The 24,285-nt window shown below is 44.7% G+C and overlaps 1 pseudogene; it reads right to left on the reverse strand.

Moving 5' to 3' along the window:
• Window positions 1–9,757: 9,757 nt before the first annotated feature.
• Window positions 9,758–9,876, reverse strand: LOC148503996 (5S ribosomal RNA; annotated as a pseudogene).
• Between the last annotated feature and the right edge of the window lie 14,409 nt (window positions 9,877–24,285).

The raw sequence follows: 24,285 nt of genomic DNA on the forward strand, positions 1-24,285 counted from the left end.
ATAAATAGAGCCCCATGACACCTGCCTTCACCAAGATCCCCTCCCGTGACACTACCCGCAGTGGCACCATCAGTCTCCCCTGCCCGCACCCCCTGCAATCACCCCCTTCAACATGTTTAATATTTTCACTAAAATTCACTATTCTGCTCTTGCCGGGAGTCGGGGTTCTGATAAGAGCCCGTCCCGGCGAAGGGCTGGAAGCAGCGCTATAGCTTTATGCTATCACAACGCTTCCTGTGTTGGGACCTTGGCACACACTGTATATGCCTTACTTTAATCCTTCATTTATTTCATACTTACCTGGTCCCGCTGTCCAGAAGTAATCCAAAGGGTACATTTTAACAATTTAAAGTAATAAATAGACATGTACATTTTTTTTCTTTAAAAAAAATTAAAAAAAGAGAAATTCCCTTTGTTCCACTTTTACCCACTTGCTTATATGCAAAGTATTATATTATTGCAACCACCAAATGGTTTTCCGATGTTGATTGGGATAACCCATTAGATGAGCTGCTTCTCCCCCCCCCCAGTATCTAAACATGCTTTATCCACCTATTACTCTTTTACTCTTTTTTGAGAACACAAATTGATCATGCCCAAATACGTACAGGCATGAATAAATTAACAATTGATGTTCCCTCTCTCTCCTGTGAAACTTTAAATACAATGTTAGCCATTTCTAGAAAAATCCTTCCTGCCGCACAATACCAAGAGATATTTTTGAATCTATTTCATAGGGCATACTTTTCTCCCCATAGGCAATTTAGGGTAGGAATGGTGGCATCACCCTCATGTCCTCGTTGCCAATCTCCACTAGCTGACACATATCACTATTTTTGGAAATGCCCACTTCTTAGAATATTTTGGTTACAGGTGTGTAGATATGCACTGGATAATTTGGTGAATTATCTACCCTTTACCAATGAATGGGCGCTGTTTGGGATATTGCCGGAAGGTCAGAGGGTCACAACAGGCTGTAAAAAATGATTACTGATAATTAGTGCGGTCGCACGTAAAGCTATTTGCAAGCCTGGATAAGTATTTCCCCTCCTACTCTAAAGTTATTTCAGGACAAACTTTTTCATGTGTTTAACATGCAATGGATAGAAACCACATTGGAGAAAGAAATTAAGGGCCTGATTTAGAACCAGAAGCTATTTGCGCTCGCTCGTCCAGAAAAAGGGGGTGGCTATTTAAATTAACTGTTCGCTCTTTGCGGTCTGTTCACGCCTCTATGTCTGAACGAGCGAACAAAACATGCGAACGTAATTTTGAAAAAAAACGCCCCCTGGCCGCTCGCATCCTACGTCATGTCCGCTATTTATTAGATTAATCAAGTACATCGGACGGCGTATGAACTGTGGTTGGTTTTTCCTACCACAATCATGCGAGCAGTTCTGACTATAAAACAACCAAGTGACGTGGTCAATGACGCTGCTTTAGTAATTATGCACACCCTTAAAATGCCCGTTTTGACCGTTTGGCACGCCTGCGTTCGGATCTCCACTCACCGTTTTCAAGCACCTTCCCCTGTTACCACCCACAAACGCCTCCTCCTGTCACTCAAAATAGCAGGCATTCGCTATTTAGCGAGCACACGATTTTCGGCCGCACTGGCAGGTTGGCGCATGCGTATTAAAATCCGTACGCATGCGCAGTTGTGCGAACATCGGTCGGAACGAACAAGCGGACGCTTACGAGCGGCTCTTAATCAGGCCCTAAGGTCTCAAATTTTTTTGATACATGGGAAAGCTATATCTCAACCTAGCCTATTGGTATTAGGAAACATATCCATACATCATTTAAAAATTCGGACTGGTATATACTCCGTGAAAAATATCCAATGACCCCCCCAATCACTTTGGAATCCTAAAGGCAAATTATAGTGGAGAATATTAATATATTTTTACACACAATATGCGTATGTGACTATATCAATATCAGAATAAAGGGAAATATTCATGTCCATTTATTATTTTATTTTTTGGGGGGATACGCTGGGTTCTTGGTCTCATCTCATAACTCTCGCCTCTCATTTTTTGACAAGATTGTAGTGATGATTTTACTGGGAGCATTGTTTCAAGGTGATAGATTGATTTGATTTATATTCAATTTATTGTTATGAATATATGTTATTATTGTAATGATTTAAGATTATTTTGTTTTTGATTCTGTTTCCAGTTACCGATTTGATATGTAACAAATATTGTTGGTATTTTTATTTTTTGTATATATCGTTCATTTGTATATTGTATACGGTGTTTCAATAAAAAGAACATTGAAGAAAAAAAAAAAGCTAAAATGTATCCAAATCATGCAGAGATGGGTAGAACCTGTCCGCCTACTTCTGTGACATCACAAGTTGGAGAGAAGTTGGCTGGTGTGCTGAAAAAGTTGGTTAGGTGTGTGGGGCACTGTTTTAGTTGGATGGTTGTGCAGTTGGACGGCTGAAGGAAAGTTGGTCTGAAGGGCTGCAGTGTGAAATAGTAATTGCAATTAGTAGGTTGAAACTTTTCTAATGAAGTAAATTCAAAGGCTGATGCAGTCAAACTAAACTTACATTAGCTTGTGCAGGTAATTATCTAAAGGCCCCCATACACGGTGCAATATAGCAGCCGATCCGACGGATTGGTACGATATCGCTGCTATATCGTACCGTGTGTGGGCATGATATCGGCCAGTGCGCGGTCCCGTGGGATGGTACATCGCACCCCCAGATCTTACTGCATGTTCACTTGATCTGGGGATGCGATGTACGATCCCATGCAGCGCTGTGCGGGTGGGGGAAGGGTGATTCCAGTATATCACGTGGTCGGGCAGCGGATTGCTCTGTGTGTGGGGACCACCCGATATGTCGGCCGTCGCGTCGCCGTGATTCTCAACCTGGTTTTTTACCTCCAACCAACCCCTGAGACACACTTGTTGGCTGGTGATATTACATAACGGTAGTAAAAATGTTTCATGTTAGTGATATTGCGCAGTCACATCTGGTGGGGATATAACACCAAATCAACAGCAATTATTTAAACGGCAATGTCACCGTTTTTCATTTAAAGCTTGATCCCGCTCTTCCATTTCCCAGCAACCTGCTCCTCCAGGCTGTGTTTGGTGGTGATGACTCGGGACGATCAGGAGAGAAGATCAGACCAGGATCCTTGAGCTTGGAAAACAAACCTGGAAAGCGGATAACACATGTTGTGATCACTGACCACTCCGTCGATGATGTGCCGAAACGTATAACGAGACCCCTGAGGATTGATAATGATGCTGTATTGTTGTGACAACATTCCCCCCAGAATAACCAGCAGCAGAGCTTGGTTTCAGCACCGTGATATTTCCATACGTGAGAGACAGATGGGACAGATGTTCCCCAGCTTGTTCATTTTGTTGTGCAATTTATTTAGTTATGTATATTTGTGACATGTGTGTTACCATACTGTGGTGCGAAACCTTCAGAAGTCTATACTTCTGTTTTCAAGGTTTAAAGAAACATTAAGACCGGAATCAGCCCCTAATGCTGGACATACACTGTCAGACTCACAGGCATATTATCTGGCAGCCTGAAGCCAGCAGATATCGTGACCATACAGTACACTGTGAAGGAACAGGGGAAATGTCGGGCGGGCAGCGGGTCACCGCATACACTGCCAGAAGTGGCCGACCAATCATCAGATCAGTCAGTTATGTTGGAAGGTTTTTCATGCCCGGCTGTCCAATCATCGCTGATCGGTAGCAGCCATAGACTCTGCATTTATCATCCCGAACCTGTAATAATCCGCAGATCGGGATGATAATTGCATAATGTATGTCCTGCATTAGGAAGTACATGTGATGGCAATGTGACCAAACCTTCTAAAGAGGACAGGTAGCAGAAGTAGGACATAGCAACCAATCAGCTTCTAGCTGTCATCTAGTACGCAGGGGCGTTTCTAGAGAGGAGGGGGCCCGTGTGCAGGCTCCGACACGGACCCCCTCCTCTCCTCCCGGCGGCCGGCAGCGCACTGAGCTGTGCACGGCCAGCGCCGGAGATATAGACTCTGGGCACTAGAGTGTGCCCAGAGTCTATAATGCATGCACAGGTCACCAGGAAAATGGCCGCCGCGGCCATTTTCCAGTCGTTTTACAGCGCCGGACCCCCGAGCCGACGTGGGACTCCGGAGAGGTAAGTAATATTATGGGTGCAGGATGTGTGGTGCGGGGCCCCCCTGGACCCAGGGGCCCGTGCTCCCCGCACACCCTGTACCCATTATAGATACGCCCCTGGGTGGGGTCATGATGATGCAATACACGCAGCCACACATCCTGCTCCACCCCCAATCAGACACCATGCCTATCGCCATGCCCCTTACTGTGCCGACCATCTGCCTCCTGCCGGATGGGGATGCCAGATTGTCGGCAAGTATGCATCTATAAATTATAGTTGAAGTCTGATTGGTTGCTATGGTAACTTCTGTACCTGTCCTCTTTAGCTTAGAAGCATCTCCCCGTGATTCTAGTACCTCATGACCTTTCTCCACCTATCCTGTGGCTGCTACTGCTTAAGAGTAGACAGGGATGTACTGTGAATTTAGGGAATGAAGGGATGAGTAGACGAAGGCCAGCTATGCTTTAGGATAGAGTCCTGCTTTTTTGGTGATTGGATTATTAATATAACCCTGTCACTAGGCGGAATTTGTTGTGGGTTGATCACTAGTAATCAGTTTGGTTGGGTTAGTCAATCAGTTTGCAGGGGGGGTGTTTTAAGGTTGTTTGTAATTTGACTCAGACCCTTTTTTTTGGATGGCTCTTTTTACTATGTTTGTTTGTCCTATTAACTGTTTCCCCCATCAGGGGAAATGCAGTGCAGGAGCCACATATCGTTGAGGGTCACTTACCCTTTGCGTCATGGTGAGTTTGTCCCGCCTATGCGAGGGAACCTAGGCGCTTCTTTGTGGAAGCGCTTGGACCTTGCTCAAACAAGGGGAGGTGAGTCTTCCACAATGCAAGTGCATCTAGGGAGGGTGTGCTAGTCGCCACCCATTTTGTTTCAAGTTTGGAGGATAGAACTAAGGGTTTGTAGCGCTTGCTTGACCACCCGTAGAGACATTTCAATTGGTCATCAATTAAAAAGGCTGTGACCTTTTATGCCAAGCTCTTGTGAGTGTGGGAGAGATGTATCAAACCTTCGAGAGAGGTAAAATGGAGAAGTTGCCCAAACCAACCAATCAGCTTCTAACTGATGCTGTGCTAGATGCATGATAGTTAGAAGCCGGTTGGTTAGTTCGGACCACTTCTCCTCTTGAAGGTTTAATACATCTCCCCCACAGTCTTTATTTAATTTGTTACAGGTAAGAGTGTGTCAGTGATAGCAGGAACGGTCAGAAGGACATGGTCGGAAGTAAAAACTGCACCTCCCATTGGGTTGGTTCGTGTGTCGATAGTACGCCGATGGTGGCGTGCAAATTACCGGCTGTGTTACAGCATGCAGAGGAGCTGATTCTTTTAATATAAAATTATAAAGTTAATTGCACCAAACCCTTCCACGGGTACATCAGGGCCCACAATTGGAAATACATTGGAAAGTATATATATTATCATAGTATCAGGATGCGTATAGAGACGCAGAATGACTATATAATGAGGCAGGCTCATTGTGAAGCACTGGGGTGAGTACAACATTACCATACAATGCAGCATCATGCACATCAGGTGCTGGAAACGTATAACAAAACAATCATTCACATTGTATAGTTAATTTACTGTACATTCAGGGAGCTAGACGTGCATGGACTAGAAATTCCCGTCATTATTGTACAGTGAGACACAGAGACTATGAATGATATGAGGAACTTACCCTTCAGTTATGAGTGGATTGGAAAACAGAACTTCATCTACACACAGATATCCTATGATAAATAAAGAGCTCAAACCATGCATGTACTATGGTCATGATGTATAGTGGAATATAAGATGGGCTTCTTTTGCATAAAGTGCGCTTTATCTTACTGTAAATATGCTGTAAATTTGTGTTCCCTATGTAGAGTCAGATCAGATGTATCTTACACTTAGGGATATATAGAAGGGTTTATAGAAGTGGAGATGTTGCCCATAGCAACCAATCAGATTCTAGCTATTATCTTCTAGAAGGTGCTAGATAAATGATAAGTAGAATATGATAAGTTGCTATGGGCAGCATCTCCACTTGGTATACTTGGAGACAGAAGAGGTAACCGAAGTACAGTAAGGACATGGCGTGTGCACAGAGTGAAGAGGCAGAACACATTGCAGACTGCTAAAATAAACTCCAAAGCTTGGGATTGGATTCTAAAGCCGGGGACACACTAGACGATATATTGTCCGAATCAACGGATCGGACAACATAACGTCCACATCGGGCAGTGTGTACCCATTATGTAGCAGAGACTGAAGAAGGCTGGAGAAACACAGAGGTGCTTGAGAGGGGTTGGGTACGGGATGCCGGCGCTCAGGATCCCGGTGGTCAGAATCCCGATGCCGACATCCCAACCAGGTTAGAATCTCGATGAGAGAGGAGAGTCTGCTAACCTAGCCTCTAACCCTGCCCCTGCCCCTCCCTCCCTGGTGTCTGACCCTGACCCCCCCCAGTGTCTAACCCTAACCCTCCCTATCATGCCTAACCCTAACCCCGCTACTTACCTTTGGGTTGCCGGCGGTCAGGATGCCATCGCCGGTATTCCGATAAGTGATGGGATTCCGATGTCGGGGTTGTAAATGCCGGAATCCCGGCTGTCGGGATCCTGAATGTATCCCTGGAGAGACAAAAGGAGGCTGGAGCTGGAGAGACACAGGGAGGCTGGAGCTGGAGAGACAGAAGAGTGCTGGAGAGACACTGGGGAGCTGAAGAGACAGAAGGGGTAGTGAGACATCAAGGAGCTGGAGAGACACAATGAGACTGGAGCTGGAGAAATAATGGGGGACTGAAAACATCCAAGGATGCTGGAGAGACACTGGGGAGCTGGAAAGGCAATGGTGAGATGGAAAGACAATATGGAGCTGGAGAGACAGAAGGGGGCTGGAGAGACACTGGGGAGTTGGTGAGACAGAAGGGAGTTGGAGCAACACAAGGAGGCTGTAGCTAGGGAGACCTGGAATGACGCAAGAATGCTGGAGTTCAAAAGACACTGGGGGGATGGAGAGACAGTAAGGGGCTGGAGCAGGAGAGACCAGACACTGGGGGGGGCTGAAGAGACCCGGGTTCGGATAAGGCTGGAGCGGAACACAGGGGTGAGGTTGGAGGGACACAAGGGGGCTGTAGCTGCTAAGACACGGGGAATAAATAAGCCTGGACAAACATAGGGGAATGAGGCTGAAGAGAACAGGGGGAAGTGGCTAAAGATTATCTATGAATCCAGGATTAGAAGGGAAAGGCTCGATGAAAAAAACCTCTTTATTAAGGCACCAATTTTAAAGAAACCATATTACTGACACAAATGGTATACCAAATTAGCATATAAAGTTTAATTAAATAAAATTGTTTGATCAGGGAAGTTCACATTTTGCCCAGGATCAAAACTTTTGTTAGTATGTTTTAGCTGGTTGAACCTCTGTTATACAATAATGACATTGGTTACATTCCTACTGGTACCATGTGATCTCCTACATGAATTAATGAATACCGACTGAAGTCACCATTTGCCCAGGGAGGATCAATTTTCTTCATAGGTTCCCTGTTGCAGAGAAACCAACATATAGGTTAGGAAGACTCTCATGCTGACCACATGGAGAGGAAGGGGGGCCCATTGTATAGTAAGAGTGAAATGGCTGAGGGGGCTGCTGATGTGCACGCCCGGCAGCAGCAGCTCGTCCCATGGGTCTTTGCGGAGATCCGTGAGTCACTCCTCATGGCTCCAGCATCAACAGAGGTAAGAGGCAGCTGGCACATATTCTAGTATAGATTTATAACATGTAATAAATATATATAAAATGTATTAAATAAATATGTATAAAGTATATATAATATATCTATATATATAAAATCAAATGTCCTGACTCACTGACTGACTCATCAACACCCAGGCCAAACCCTGGACCTAGAAACATGAAAATCGGGGAGTATATGCCTTCCATGAAATAGGTACCCACTAAAATGGGATTTTTTGAAATTTGACTTTTATGGGGTGAAAAGGGCTAAAATGTTTCCTCCCCCTGTGCAATGTCCTGTCTGACTGTCTCATTGTGGCTGTAGCACAGTTCAATATTCAAACACCAACTGTCACCCCAAGTGCTGCCAAACATCACTGGCAGTTGGTGTGGCTCCCCTGTATGAATAATGAGGGAAGGGAATGTGTTACTACAGAGGTGAGAGAGGAAAATGTGTTACTGTACAGGTGAGGGAGGGGAATGCAAATGTGTTACTACATGGTGAAGGAAGGGAATGTATTACATCATGGTTGAGGGCGTGGAATGTGTTACTTCAGAGGTGAGGGAAGGGAATAAGGTTCTACAGGTGTGAGTGAGGGTAATGTGTTACTACAGATGTGAGAGGCATTGTATTTCTACACAGGTGTGTGAGGCAGTGGAATGTGTTAGTACACAGGTGAGGGAGGATAATGTCTTACTATAGCAGTGAGTGAGGGGATGCATTACCATAGAGGTGAAGGATTAATGTGTCATTGGAGTGGCGAGATGGAAATAGAGAAATAGGAACAGTAAATATCTAAGGTACATCAGCTAGTATTATATATATATATATATATATATATATATACATGTCTCTTTAAACCAGCACTCCACAACAAACACATTATAATGGCCCTGGTGCCATCTGTAGTATAAAATACTCAATATGTATGCAGCAATACTTACGGGTCTTGTAATAAAGAATAACGCCAACCAAGGGCACGTTCGCTCAGCGTTTCAGTCGCTTAGACTTTTATCAAGAACTCAGTGTAAACAGAAAGACACATACCTTTATACAAGCATGGCAGTTAGTTACAGTCCAACCGTTTCCTCGCAACCCGGTCAGCGCCACCCGGCAGATGACGTCATCAGCATGCGTCCCTTGCACTCCAGCGTGCGTGATGACGTCACGCGGCAATGGAGCGCGGCGCTGCCTGCTGTCGTCATTCAACCAAGTCACAGTCTGTGGCCATGATAGACGCATACATGATACAATCCTGTGAGAAAAATAAATAAACAATAACAGAACAACAAAGTGATGTGTGGGCTGGGAATAAAAACAAAACAGATATAAATAATACACCAGATGAGGTGGGGGTGAAAAATACCAAAGAACGGACGGGGAAACACAGGGAAAAACACAGGGAAACAAAATCAATATATGACACCGCTTCATGGATATAAAGAAACAGAGCATAAAGAATAATGTTCATATTAAAGATAAGTAACAGTAAAAGTATACGCAGGCATGCAGAACGCCTGCATAAGGGAAAGAGATAACTGTACTTATATGAAGCCAATAGTGTCAAAATATCTCAGAGAATCACTGTGCTAGTGAATGGATATGAACACAATAAGTGTCTGAAGTATCAACTAAAGAAAAGTCTATATGAAATGTACTGGTGGTGAGCCAATAAAGCACACGCTCTAACCACACTTACAAAGAATGATGCAAACACATCATGGCACAAACAAGTCTGCGAGCAATGTAAAAAAATACAAAAATAAAGACTAAAATGTGGTTTATACTGATGAAAAAAGAACATCGAAAGCAATTGCCTATGGTTATGGTGACGACCGTTGGAGTAATGGGAACAAAACTGTAGAACGCTGCATAGTTGACTTACAGCACCTGGTATTCCAAGGAGGTCTCCCATCCTTGTACTAACCAGGCCAGACACTGTACAGCTTCCAAGATCGGACGAGATCGGGCACATTCAGTGCTGTATGGTTGTAAGTAACTGAAGTTGAAATATCACAGTACACTTGATAATCCAAATGGAGGCCATCCGATAACAAGATGTGGGTATACTTTCATGCTCATGTTACACCAAAGAAACAAGGAAAAATAAGTATATATATGAATATATCTATGTATGATATATATGTATCATAAGCAAAGTCCCAATCTTTGGGCTTGTTTTTGGTGGGCAAGAGGAATGAAAAGAGGGAAAAAGAATATAAATGAATGAGTGAGAAAAAGACAGAAAAACAGGATGATGGACGAAGGCAGAATAATCAAACAAAACAAGCAAAAGATAAAGTCTCATTTAGACCAAAAGGGGCAACGGTATTCATCTTATGGATCCAGCGAGTTTCAAGCTGCAAAAGTTGCTTATCTCTGTCTCCTCCTCTTTTAGACATCGGTACTTGGTCGATCGCTTTATAGGTGAGGGTAGCCAACGAATGTCTATGTTCACAAAAATGTCTAGCAATGAGCTGGTCTACATCCTTTCCTTCTAGTGCCTGCCGAATCGCAGTCCGGTGCTGGGCCATCCTCACCTGTACAGATGGTTTTTCCCACATACATGAGTCCACAGGGGCACTTGATGATATAGATGACAAATTTGCTGGAACAAGTCAGTACATGTCTAATTGGGATTCTTTTGCCAGAGTGTGGATGCACCACATCAGGACCAGTTTCAAGGTATGGGCACGTTGTACATCCCGTGCACCTATAGCACCCCGGTTTTTTAGTAAGAAAGTGTGTGCTAGGGTTCAAAGAATATCCAGAAACATCATTGTGGACTAGCCAATTCTTCAAGTTTTTACCCCTCTTGTAGTCCAGCACAACTCTAGTATTTTTAAGAGCTGGAAGGGTGGGGTCAGTGTTAATGATTGGCCATAATTTTTTGGTGGCAGTGTTGACAAGTTTGCTCCCTGTGTTAAAATGATTAATGAACAACATCTGTTGTTTTTTATTAGTCTTAGAGTCCTCATTTTCAGTTGTTGCAGTCATTTGAAGTACGGTAATGCTTTTGCCTTTGCTTTTTGTAGATCTTTCAACTTGTATCCTCTGCTGATGAATTTAATCATCATTTTGTTATTGTCCTCTTCTGCTTTAATGGGGTCATTTGTGATCCTTTTGACCAGCAGAAATTGTGAAAAAGGCAAACTCTTGATAAGTGATGTCGGATGATGGCTGCTGGCATGTATAAGTGTATTGCAATCAGTTGGTTTGCTGTACAAAGAAGTATCAAATGTGGATCCTGTCCATGTGATGTTCACACCAAGGAAATGCACTGTAGCATGGCTACATTCAAAAGTAAATTTGATATGATCATGTAACAAATTAATCTCATGCATAGTTGAAATAAAGTCAGATTGAAATCCAGACCATAAAACAAAAATATCGTCTATGTAATGAGTAAAGAACAAAAGATGCCGATTGAAGTTTGGGTTATTGGTGAATAGAAGTTTCTCCACAAAAAACATATACGTGTTGGCAAAAGAAGGTGCCACATGGGAACCCATTGCGCACCCCCTCTTCTGTAAAAAAAAAGGAATTGTCAAACAAAAAGTAATTACGTGTGAGCGTTTTCTCCAAAAGATGAATATAAAACTTTATGTCCGGTCCATGGTAATTATCATTGCTGACGAGAAATTCTTGCATACACTTTAGGCCTTCCTAATGTGGTATACTTGTGTACAATAATACCACATCAATTGTACATAAAAGTAGAGTAGTAGGTAATTGTTTTAATCCTGTAGTTTCTGCAACAGTGAATTTGTATCCTTTAGGAATGATGATTCTTTCATGATTAGTGGCTTTATGAAGTAATCCAGATATTGTGATATTATGCTATATAATGATCCTCTTGCCGATATAATCGGACGGCCGGGTGGAGACTGTAGAGACATGTATTTTTGGTAGCGTGTAAATGAAAGGGACAACCGGATAATCAGTGATCAAATTTAGTCCTGTTTTACTGTTCAATAGGCCATCTGACATGGCATCTCTCAATATACTGTCTAGTTCTTGTTTATATAGAGCAGTGGGATCACACTCTAACTTAGTATAGACTGCTGTATCACCTAATTGCCTATATGTTTCATTTTTGTAATCTGATATATTTTGGAGAACCGGCACCCCCTTTATCTGTTGCTCGAATATTAATAGACTGATCCTTACTTAAATTCTTAAGGGCTGTGAATTCAGCTTTAGAAAGATTAGAATATGATTTGTATTGGATGCAAGGGAATGCAAGGGTGTAGTATGTTAAAAGCACAATGGTTTATTAGGATACATCAGAAAAGTTAAAAACTGGCATATCAGTAGAAAGCGCACCCAGAAGATATCGGAAACTCTTTCCTGGTTTGAAAACAGAGCCGCGGTGCATTCCACTAACAGGCTCGTTTGCCCCTGATATGCCAGTTTTGCAGTGGCATTAGCATAAAGTCACAGATGCAACTGCAGCAAGGAGTGCCGCGACTGCCTCCGACTCAGAATCAGGCCCTATGAGGAGGGAATATCCCTTCTTCCTCCACAGATGCGGCCCCCCCAACATCCCCGTCCCCCTTAGGGCTGCTTCCAGAAATTTCCTGGGCTAGTTTTCCATCTCAATCCACCCCTGAATAAGACTACAGGTGATGTTTGAGTCTGAAAGCTGCAAGCAATGACTGAGAGCCTGATGTAGAGATGTACAGTACTGTGCAAAAGTTTTAGGCAGGTGTGGATATAATGCTGCAAAGTAAGAAAGCTTTTAAAGATAGAAGTGTTACTAGTTTATTTTTATCCATTAACAAAATGCAAAGTGAATGAACAGAAGAGAGATCTAAATCAAATCAATATTTGGTGTGTCCACCCTTCAAAACGGCATCAGTTCTTCTAGGTACATTTGCACACAGTTTTTGAAGGAAATAGGCAGAGAGGCTGTTCCAAACATCTTGGAGAACTAACCACAGATCTTCTGTGGATGTAGGCCTGCTCAGATCCTTCTGTCTCTTCATGTAATCCTAGACAGACTAGATGATGTTGAGATCAGGGCTCTGTGGGGGCCATATTATCACTTCCAGAACTCCTTGTTCTTCTATGCACTGAAGATGTCATGACCAGAGTTTCCCGGCATAGGGGATGATGGGTATTACCTGTGAGGGTGCTGTGGCGTGGTCCTTCCGGTGGAGGGGCTAGTGTCTGGCGGCGGGCATTGGCTGTGCGAGGTGTTCCGCATACTTGCCAACTCTGCCTCATTGTCAGGGAGACTCCCTGAAATAGTAGCAATCTTCCTGTCTCCCTGAAGAGTCTAGTAATCTTCCTGAGCACCTTACCCTCATTATGAATTTGTTATATAAAATAAAAAACAGAGATATATACATTCAAATGGGGTCATTAGTATAATATCACTGCATTGGTTATACAGCACAATGATCCTTATGGCTACATGCATTTTCTGAAAAGTATTAGTGTGTTTTCATTAAGAAATAGATCTTATTAACTGCTTTGGGGCTGGTTTACATTTGGATATAAGTCAATTTTATGACACACCTCTCAGATATAGCAGTACATGCCCACTGTAACGGTGTGCTCACAGGTGTTTCTTTGACAATCTCCCTAAAATGCTTTTTCAAAAGTAGGCAACCTTGGTGTTCCATGGGCACTGTGTCATTCTGGCTGGGGTAGGCCTCGTGGTGTTTCCATTCCACTCTGGTATGGGCGCCACCATCTTGCCTCTGGTCATGTGACTTAGCTGCTTCAGTCCTAGCGTGTCACATGCTCTCTCTAACCTATCACGATTCTGCACTGGGTACTTCAGGGAGTCCAGAGCTTCCCATAGTTGCCAGTGCAACGTGTTACACATCGTAAGCTGTGAGAGAGAGTTCCTGTGCTTCTGAGACCTGTCTGTTCCTTGCTCGCCTGTGCTCTTGCTGGATCCCAGCTTCCAAGCAGCCTGCATTGCTCTGCCTGCTCCCAGTCTCCTGCTGGAACCACCCTGCACCTTCCATTAACCCTCTTCCTGCCTAAAGACCTGAGTGTACAGTTAATCCTGTCCCTACACTGCCTCCAGTTACCTAGCTCTCTGCAGCTATCCTGTTTCTACACTGAGCCATCTCAGTACTACTCATCAGTTATTCAACTACTCCATAACCTCTCTGGATTTCATCACACCAGAATCAATTTGTAACCTGATATCCTGTCTGCAGTCTCACAGTAACCAATTGGATTACAAAGACTTTTTATTATTTCTGTCACTACCTGGACATTACCCACACTTACTACACTTCAGTTTCTAGTCATCACCTCCCCATCTATATTCAGGACTTTATATTATCCGTGTACATGTCTTCAAGTTCACCCATTAAAAAAATCACTTTTCAGTTTAAGTCTGTTCAGGTGTCTGCTCCTATTTTCACCCTGGGTCCACAAAAAAATCAGGCCCTCATTCAGAGCCGCTCGCTAGCGGCAGTACGCTCGTTCCGAGCGATGTTCGCACATCTGCGCATGCGTACGGTTTTTAGAACGCATGCGCGAACCAGTCAGTGCGGCCGAAAATTGTTTGTACGCTATATAGCGAGTGCCTGCTATTTTGAGTGACAGAATGAGGCGTATGTGGGTGGTAACAGGGGAAGGTGCTTGAAAACGGGGGATTGGAATTCGAACGCAGGCGTGCTTAAAGGTCAAAATGGGCGTTTTAAGGGAGTGCATAATTAATCCAGCAGCGTCATTGACCACGTCACTTGTTTTTTTTTAACTCAGAACTGCTTGCAAAATAGCGGTTGAAAAAACCAACCACAAGAATAGCGAGCAGTTCATACGCTGTACGATGTACTCGATTAATCTAATAAATAGCGGACATGACGTATGTTGCGAGCGGCCAGGGGGCGTTTTTATCAAATAAACGAGCGTATGTTTTGCGCGCTCGTTCAGACTTAGAGGTGGGAACAGACTGCAATTTGCGAATGGATCATTTGAATAGCCACCCCTTGTTTTTGAACGAACGACCGCAAATAGCGAACGGCTCTGAATCAGGCCCTCAGTTCCTAACAGAAGATAGTTCTTAATGACATTGGCTGTATGTTTGGGGTCATTGTCCTGCTGCAGAATAAATTTGGAGCCAATCCGACACTTTCCTGATGGTATTGCATGATGGATAAGTACCTGCCTGTATTTCTCAGCATTGAGGACACCATTAATCCTGACCAAACCCCCAACTCCATTTGCTGAAACGTAGCCCCAAACTTGCAAGGAACCTCCACCATGCTTCACTGTTGCCTGCAGACACTCATTATTGTTACTCGTCACCGGCTGGTATGCAGATGAAATTATACGGCTCCCGGAGATTCAGCTTTGTGAATATAGATGCCTCTTTAACTCTGTCGAAGAGTTTGGAGAAGAGTGGAACTGGATATCCATTCCTGACAGTAATCTCATTTAAACCATGGTAGTCTGTACAGGGATGGAGACTCCCATCCTTTTTTCCACAAAGAAGAAGCTAGTGCCACCCAGAGAGGAGGAGAGACAAATAAATACTGTCGAGATCTTCTTTTATATAATCCAACATGGCCTGAGTTTCTGATAATGAAATTGAGTATGTTCACTTCCTAGGAGGAGTCTTGCCTGGAAGTAAGACCATGGGGAAAACCCATTCCATATGAGGAGGAAGTGACTCTGTCACTTGTTTATTAAAGACATCTTAGATTGCTCTGTAGGGAAGTGGCAGAACTACCTCGTCCATGGAGGCTATGGTTCGATGAGGTAGTAATGGCTGAAGGTAGGCTTGTTTGCTAGTTATACCTGAAGATATATATCTTGAGGAATAGACCAGTTGATGTGAGGATTGTGTTTCCAAAGCCAGGGGTAGCCAATCACTACCGTATTAGAGGCTTTGGGAATGATGAGAAAATTCATCAGTTCAAAGTGCAGAATCCTCACTCTGAGTTTTACCTCAGATGTTTGTTGTGTAATAATCCCTCCTTGGATGTGACTCCCATCAATGGCAGTGAGATATATTGGCACAGACAGTGGAGTCATGGGTAGAGCCAAGTTATGGGTCAATGCTGAAGTCATAAAGTGCCTGGCCGCCCTGGAATCAATTATTGCAAATAACCTAGTGGATCCCTGAGGGTTCTCTACCAGAAAACAGAAAAAGTACAATCAGGTTGGGCCAAAGAGTGTACTGACACACATAGGCTAGCCTCTCTGGGAACCGCTAGGTGCTGGAGTTTCCCGGCCTCCTGGAGCAGGTGCCCAAACATGTCCCGGGCTGGCACAATATAAGCAAATGTTTTCCTGGAGATGTCTTTGGTGTTCCTCAGGTGGGAACAGTTAATTTGCATGGGTTCCTATGTACTTGGAGGCTATTGCTGAAAATGAGGTACCACCTTGGTCTTAAATCGTGCATACCGTCCTTCCTCCTCAGCACACTCTCTAAAACATAGATCCACCTTATGGCACAATGATAATAATTCATCAAGGATAGTGGGTAAGTCCAGAGTCTAACTCATCTTTGATTCTGTCGGAGAGTCCTTGCCAAAGAGCAGCAAGCAAGGCCTAACTGTTCCAGCTTAAGTTGGAGGCCAGTGTTGTATGACATATTGGGCCACTGGACGGGAGCCTTGTCATAATCATAAGAGGTCACTGGTAGCTGAAATTACTCTCCCAGGTTCATCAAAGATTTTTCAGAAGGTGACTAAGAACCAGTCACAAATGGAAAGAATAGGATCAGAACAATCCAAGAGTGAGGAGGCCCACATCAGAGTAGGTCTGGAAAGCAAGGAGATAATATATGTGATCTTGGTCCTGTCTGTGGGAAAGTAACTTGGTTGCAACTCAAAATGAACCCCACACTGGTTAAGGAATCACCTGCATAGTTTGGGGTCACCATCAAATTTATCAGGAGTAGGCAAATGGAGGTGAGAAGTGGGAGAATGGGATGGCGCTTGAACAGGTTGTGGAGCAGAACTGGATCTTTCGAGGGGGAGCTGGAGGGTGTCCATGCAAGAAGAGAGATCTTGTAGGAATTCCATAACTTGATCTTGTGTCACTTCTTGTTTCTCCAACCTATTGGTCAGGCTCTTCATAGAGCTCTGCCAAACATAATTGGCCAGGACTCACTGGCAGTTGGTGTGGCTTCCCCGTTTGAATTTTGGACTGCGCTGCAGCCCCACCTCTGGAGCCACCACTGTTTAATACTGAGCATGTGCGGGGCTATCTTGTCTTTACTGTGCGAGAGTGGCACAGTGGGAGATGGACGTCTCCCACTTAGCTCTGAAAGACTCTGTGTATTATCCTGCAATTATGGCTGTAACAGCATCCTGTACCACTACCCGCAAGCTACAGATATGGTGCGCAAATCGCACCACACATGGAGCGAGATGCGCACCTGCGAGTGGATATGTGCACTGCGATCACACCTGTGCCTACATAGGATCGCATGGTGCCATCGCAGTACACGCCATAGCATTTCATAGCATATGCAGGCACAGGGAATCGCATGGCGCAATGCGTGCACATGTTTGTGGTGCGATCAGACACAATGTAACTGGGCGCATCTCTATATACAGTCATCGGCTTTCGAGCTGTATCATGCGCCGCCCCGGTCAAGCTCCGCTCCATCATAACCAGTGTATCACAGTGAGTACAGTTGTACATCATCTATCTTCCAATAAACCATCCTACTGGTTAAGCAACTGGGCTGTCTGTAGGGATAAGAAATCCGCTGGTATGTACATAACCCTGTCCTATCACCACAACTGTACGCTTACATTTCCAACAAATAAATTACTGTATGTACAGAAGAAAAAGAGTGAAATGGTTAAAGGAAAAATAAATTACATTTTTCTTGTTAGTTTTTAACTTTTAAAGGAGGTAGAAGAGTGACACACAGAGATTTATCAGGCAAGGATTATTATAAATTAAAAGAAATTAAAAAAAGATTTGCCTGGGGAGGAATGAAGAACCTCTCCTGCCTGTCAGTGCTTGGGATGAATTCATGGATCGTTATGTATTTATAGTGGTAAAAAGAATACACATATAACTCTGTAACAAGGCCGCATGCAAAAAACTGGTATTGAGACAAAACCAATTTAGCAATTTAAGTTTTATAGTAAAAATTCAGCGTGGTTTTTAATCAGTTTTCACAGAACTGCAATACCCGCGGGGTAAATACTCCTGCATCAGGTTATAAAGCAGTTGTTTATTTTGCAAGAGCCTAATTAATGTAACCTACAAAACATAGGCAACAAATTACCCCTGAAAAGAATTATACACAAGGCAAGTGGAAATACTGTCAGTAGTTTGTTGAGCTCCAAACTGTAATTTAATTTCAAAGATTAGCTATACGCAATAAAAGCTCCTGCAATTATGTTTAGTTTGTGCTTGTTGCTTTGATCCTACAACAGGTAAATAAGCTACAGGCTGGAGGAAAACATTAAGAAGTATTTTCTCACTGCCTAAATTCATGCTGCAGTATTACAATCAGCAACTATAGGCCCATAACTACTGTGGTGACTGATTACGCTCCTATCAATCGGTCAAACGGTAGAAAGAAGATGGGTATTGTCCTTTATTTCCAACCAGACTAATGGGTCTATTCATGTCATCAATTATCAGGGTCCCTGATAATTAACATTCTAACTCGCCGCGGAAACCGGGGCAATTCAGCATTGCTCCAGCGCGGTGACAGCTGATCCGAAAATCATCTGTCCCGTGAGCGGCTTCACTGCTCCGAAAGGACCCAGGGACCAGTGACTGTCGGTGATGCCCAGTGTGGAAACGAAACCCCCTGCGTTTGACAGAAAAGGGGTGTAGCCTCATTGGGGGAGGGCATGGCCTCAACAAACACCCCTGGTTTGATCACTCTGGGGCTGTTCCGGGCTGTCCACAGAGACTCTCCCTGCACTGCTGCCTCCTTTTCAGTGACCAGGAGATGGCGCTGTATTGTCATGTTAGCGTGCAGCACCTGGTTCCTTGTCACCGAGGAGACACAGGGTGCCGGCATTTTGGTTGCACCTTCACGGAGGGCGATACCCAGTGATAGCACTACTAGGGACAAACGACTGGATGTTGCCTGATTTGATCACACCCAAATTACCAAACTCAATGATAATATTGGGGCATATTCATCATCACTTAATTTCTACAAATGTTAATTCTCACCTGCAATTGTTGAAATTAAGTTACTGGGCCAATCAACAAGAAGGTAAAGCAGGAGATATCACAGATACTTGAGGGTCTGATACTAAGCAGTGTTATGAGACAGAGTGAAAAGTGATAAGTCTGTGATAAGGTGCCAACCAATCAGATCTCAACTGTCATCTCACAGGCTGTGTTTGAAAAATGACAGTTGGGAGCTGATTGGCTGGCACCTTATCACAGACTTATCACTTTTCACTCTGTCTCCTAACACTGCTTAGTACATAGACCTGTATCTCCTACATACCTTCCTCTGCCAGTAGGGCTGGTTCTAGGGGTGTTCGATCTGTGCGGTCGCACACGGGCGCCACCCATAGAGGGCACACCCCTCCCCATATCCCGATTTCAGCGGGAGAGTACTGTCCCGCTGTTCCACCCGTGGGCCGAAGTGGCCTGCAGGTGGTCAAATCGGGAGGTTGGGGACCCCCACCGCCACAGCTGTGCGGCGGTGCCGGACCCCAGAGACTCGAAATGGATGCTGCACGCATGCACGCGACATCCATTCAGTGATGGGAGAGGGGCTGGGGGAAGCCCAGCTAGTAAGGCTCCCCCCAGCCTGACGTTATTTGGAGGCAGACATGCCTCCTAATAACGTCACACAGGGGGCTTGGCCTATGGTAATTAGCCTATGCGTCCATATTCGGTCGCGCGCAGCTTCGCAGTGAAGAGGGCCGGCACAGTGTGCTCCGACCCCTGGAGCCGGCCCTGTCTGCCGCAATGGCTGTGGTCCCCATATACTATTATCACAGATATCTCCTACTTACCTTCCTCTGGCGGAATGGCCCGCTGTCCCCATACACTAGTATCACAGATATCTCCTACTTACCTTCCTCTGGCGGAATGGCCCGCTGTCCCCATACACTAGTATCACAGATATCTCCTACTTACCTTCCTCTGGCAGAATGGCCCGCTGTCCACATACACTAGTATGGGGACAGAAATTATCAACCTCCGAAAATACAATATTTCAGAGCTGAAGTGCAGGAGCATTCGCCATCTTCAGTTGGCGAGTGCTCCCGCTCGGGGCTTACAACCTGGGTTGCGAAGAGAGATCCTTTTGGATATCTCCATCCCTGTCCGGCTCCTTCCACCGGACATTGGGGTTTTTGTCTTACTGCTCCTTTTCGGGAGACAGCTGATTTTCGGAATGAGGAATTGCTCCAGCATTCGCATCGAGTTAGAATGTTAATTATCAGGGTCTGTACGGATCCCGATAATTAACATCATGAATAGACCCCTTTGTTTTATGTGTTGTCAGAAAGGACTTCAGGTTGTGTAGGTGAACTATAGCTAGTGTAAAGGTGTACTCCTGCCATTGATGTTGGTCAATGCCTGATTTTAGGCAGGAGAGTGCTACAGGAAAGCATATAGCCAGTGGTGATTATTATGGTTGAAGCCTGGGCCAAGACCTTCTCCTCTGATATTCAGTAACACAAGTGTGACATGAATAGCCATAACTGCCATGAAAATCATCAAATATTCCTGTGTCTGACCTACAGTACTTTCAACAAAGATTGCTCAGATATTGCTGAAAGTCTCCCATGGTGTAGCTTCTGTGATTATAGCCAGGGCCGCGACTATGGGGGGGCTGAAGGTGCACGTGCACCGGGTGCGCTGCGAGACCCGCTGCCAGTGTCCTCCAGCCCGGCACTGCAGGAGGACTCCAAGCTGAGATTTTATTACCAGTGGGCACTCGGCTCCTTCCATGCAGCGCCACAGTAGCCGTAGGCTGGAGTTCTCCAGCTTCCAGCTCCCCCCATGGGCAATATGGGAGAGACATCATGACGTCTCTCCCATAGTTCCGATGAGCAGCCAGGAGGACCGGACGGAAGTGGACGTGGGAGCGGAATTTAAGGTAAGTATTGGTTTTTTTTTGTGTGTAAGCGGCACTACAGGGGCATTACTATGGGGGCATTACCATATGGGCACTACTACAGGGGCATTACTATGGGGGCATTACCATATGGGCACTACTACAGGGGCATTACTATGGGGGCATTACCATATGGGCACTACTACAGGGGCATTACTATATGACACTAATACACTGCCATTACAATGGGAGCATTACTATGGGGGTATTACCATATTGGCACTACTACAGGGGCATTTCTATATGGGCACTACTACAGGCGCATTACTATGGGAGCATTACCATATCGGCACTACTACAGGGGCATTAATATATGGACACTACTACAGGGGCATTACTATATGGACACTACTACAGGGGCATTACTATATGGGCAATACTACAGGGGCATTACCTCAGGAGGCATTACTATAGGGGCACTGCTGAAGGGGCATTACTATAGGGGCTCTGCTGCAGGGGGTATTACTATAGGGGAATTACCAGGGTGGGCGCAAAATTACTGTCTTGCCCCGGGTGACAAAAATCCTAGTTTCGGCCCTGTGATAGCAGACACATTGGCAACTGGGCCCTAGACAGAGACGGACTGGGGCTGCTCAGCAGCCCACCTAATGCATGCACCCATAAAAGTGGCGTGGACTCACAGCAAAGGGGGCATGACCCCACGCCATGTGGGGGCATGACACGAGTCACGAGGGCATGGCCTCGCTGCACTGCCCTGTCTGTCAGTGTCTCGGCCATACGAGCGCTGGGAGTTGGAGTTGCTTGGGTGGGGTTTGCTGCCGGACCGGCCCATCTGGTCATCGGCCCTTTTGGGCCACAAGTGCCAGATGGGCAGTCCGGACCTGGCCCTAGATGACCATGGGGTAAAGCTGACAGTGCTTTATGATAGACATTTCTGTTGCTGCTAAGAGTTGTGGAAGTATAGCATCAGCTACATGATGTGTATTGCTTTAGTGACTATACTAGAAGGACAGTAGGTGGCGCTGTGTTATGTGCTATAACTGTGTAGTCTCTCTGTGTGTTAAGCAACTGTACTCTCTTCCATCTTCTTCCTGCAAGTCTTCCAATCTGTATTATGAAGTTTCACCTTTTCTGGACAAAGAAAAGTTTATCCCACAATCGCCCCTATGTACTGTAATGATGCTTGAAGAATGGCAATCCTCAGGCTGCAATAATAAAAATAAATATATATACCCGAAAAATATAAACTGTATCATGTCTATTTTTGAATTTTAGAAATTCTTCTGAATACAAACCTTGGTGTGTGTGATCTGATGACAGAAAGGACATGGACATGTTCAGCTCTTTCATGAGCCAAAAAAGCTTTTTGTGGTCAGCGACTAGCAAAGTAGTTTTGAGCTATAATATATCCTTCCTGAGAATCGCCAGCTCTCATTTTAAGGATAGCGCATGTTATCAAGTATTAATATTCAGAAGGACCAATGAATCTTTGTTCACACAATGTAACTTGCATGCACCAATATAAAGTTGTTAATTGTTTTATGTTGCTTAACCTCAGCTCTATAGTGAATGTGATAATTGGTATGTTATACTACCTTATATAGGATCCAAAACCCGCGAGACCCGGAAGGCGGGATGATGACGTTTTGCCTCGATTTCAGATCCGAGTCAGGTGGGAAAAGTCGAGCCTGACTCGGATCGGCCTCGGATCGGGGGGGGCTCGAGGGGGGTTCAGATTTCAGAAATCCGAACCCGCTCACCCCTAGTTATCACATTAGTTTCATATTGATGCAGCGTTGGGAATGCATCAGATATTTCAGTTTGGAATGAGTGTTGTTTATTTCTCTACAGTCGCACGATTACTGCACACACCGTACGATCCTAATGGTGCGTACACACGCAAAGTTGACAGTGCTGTGTATATTCACCGGCAGGCAAATAGGCGTTCTACCCTGGATATATTATTATATGATGCACTGGTTAAGTTGCAATCTGCAGAAGGTTCATTTATTGTGGCTGGCGATTTTAGCGGAGTGGAGTTAAAGTTGGACCTATCAAAATTTTGAGGTCTCAACTCGGGAGGAAACGTTTTGGATCAAGCATATAAGAATTTTAAAACGGGTGGTGAGACTATTGTACGTGCCCATATAGGGAAATCAGATCACGTTTCACTGCCTATGATTCCCAGGAAGTGCCGTTTATGGTGATGGGGGGGGTGGTCGGGGAAACGCAGGTGTGCCAGTGTGTTTGAACGCCGTTGCATGGGCGTGCATAAGTTATCCACTGCGATGCCGTACGCAGCCTGGGGCCTCATAGTGTGCGATGAAGTCGCCAATTCCTGAGTAAAGTCAGAGCATGTGCCAGCGTGCGTGAGGCTGCGATGGTACTCGATTGTACCGATGTTTTTGCAGTCTTGCTAAAGATTACGGATGTGTGTAAGGTAAAGTGGGCGTCCTTATGTAGTGCTGTGGTGCCATTGCGATCACAGTGAATTAGCATACTATCGCAGTTGAACTGCGTGCGTAATCACTATCGCATTCGCAATTGCAATCCGTAATGAATCAGGGCCTATGTAAAGAGTGCAAGATAGTTTGGAATTTACTAGTTGGGACTTTCTTATTGCGGAATCTGTGGCAAATGTGTTCATTAATATAGACCTCCTTACTCTTACGGTCCTAAGTTACATTAACTGTTGCGTGGAGAGCATAACGATTGGAAGTTTTAAAGTATTTCCCAGTGAAAAACCCTGGCTAAATGGTGCAGTTGTTCTCTACGCAGGACACAGGATAGGGCCTTTAAGTCTGGTAACAAGGATGATTATCGAGCTGCTAGGGCCGATTTAAGGAGAGGAATTAGGCGGGCTAAAAAAGGACTATTTAGTCAAAACATTGGCCCTCATTCAGAGCCACTCGCAAGCGGGCGCACGTACGTTAGGCGTACGTACAAAAATATTTAAATTCAAGGGCTCGCTCGTATTTTCGATCGCATCTAAAAATCCTCCCCAAACTCAGACGACCCCTCCTCTAACTAACGAGCGTGCGAAATAGCGAGCGTACATCCCCGAAATGGCTTGAAGGGAACGCACGCACAAGTATAAACCGGAAGTGGCCATGTCAGATGTCGATTACCTGCTCCTTTATTCTGCCTACCTCCATCAATCGTATCATGCCAATCAATGTATCAATTAGCTTAATGGTTTTTTTTTTTCAACACAATGCAAGAAACTTTACTCTTGTCCGTGTTTGTGTTTACCCGCAGAATACGTACGGCTTAAACATTCGCTTTTATTGCTCAAAAAACATGTTAGCCACAATGAGACAATTGTTCTATTGCTGTGGATCCCCGCATATTTTCCGGGGTTCATTTCTTTATTTAAATTTGCTTACGCATGTCACTGCATCAA

Source organism: Taudactylus pleione, unplaced genomic scaffold, assembly GCF_031769625.1.
Source record: "Taudactylus pleione unplaced genomic scaffold, aTauple2 ptg000472l, whole genome shotgun sequence".
Taxonomy (NCBI): domain Eukaryota; kingdom Metazoa; phylum Chordata; class Amphibia; order Anura; family Myobatrachidae; genus Taudactylus; species Taudactylus pleione.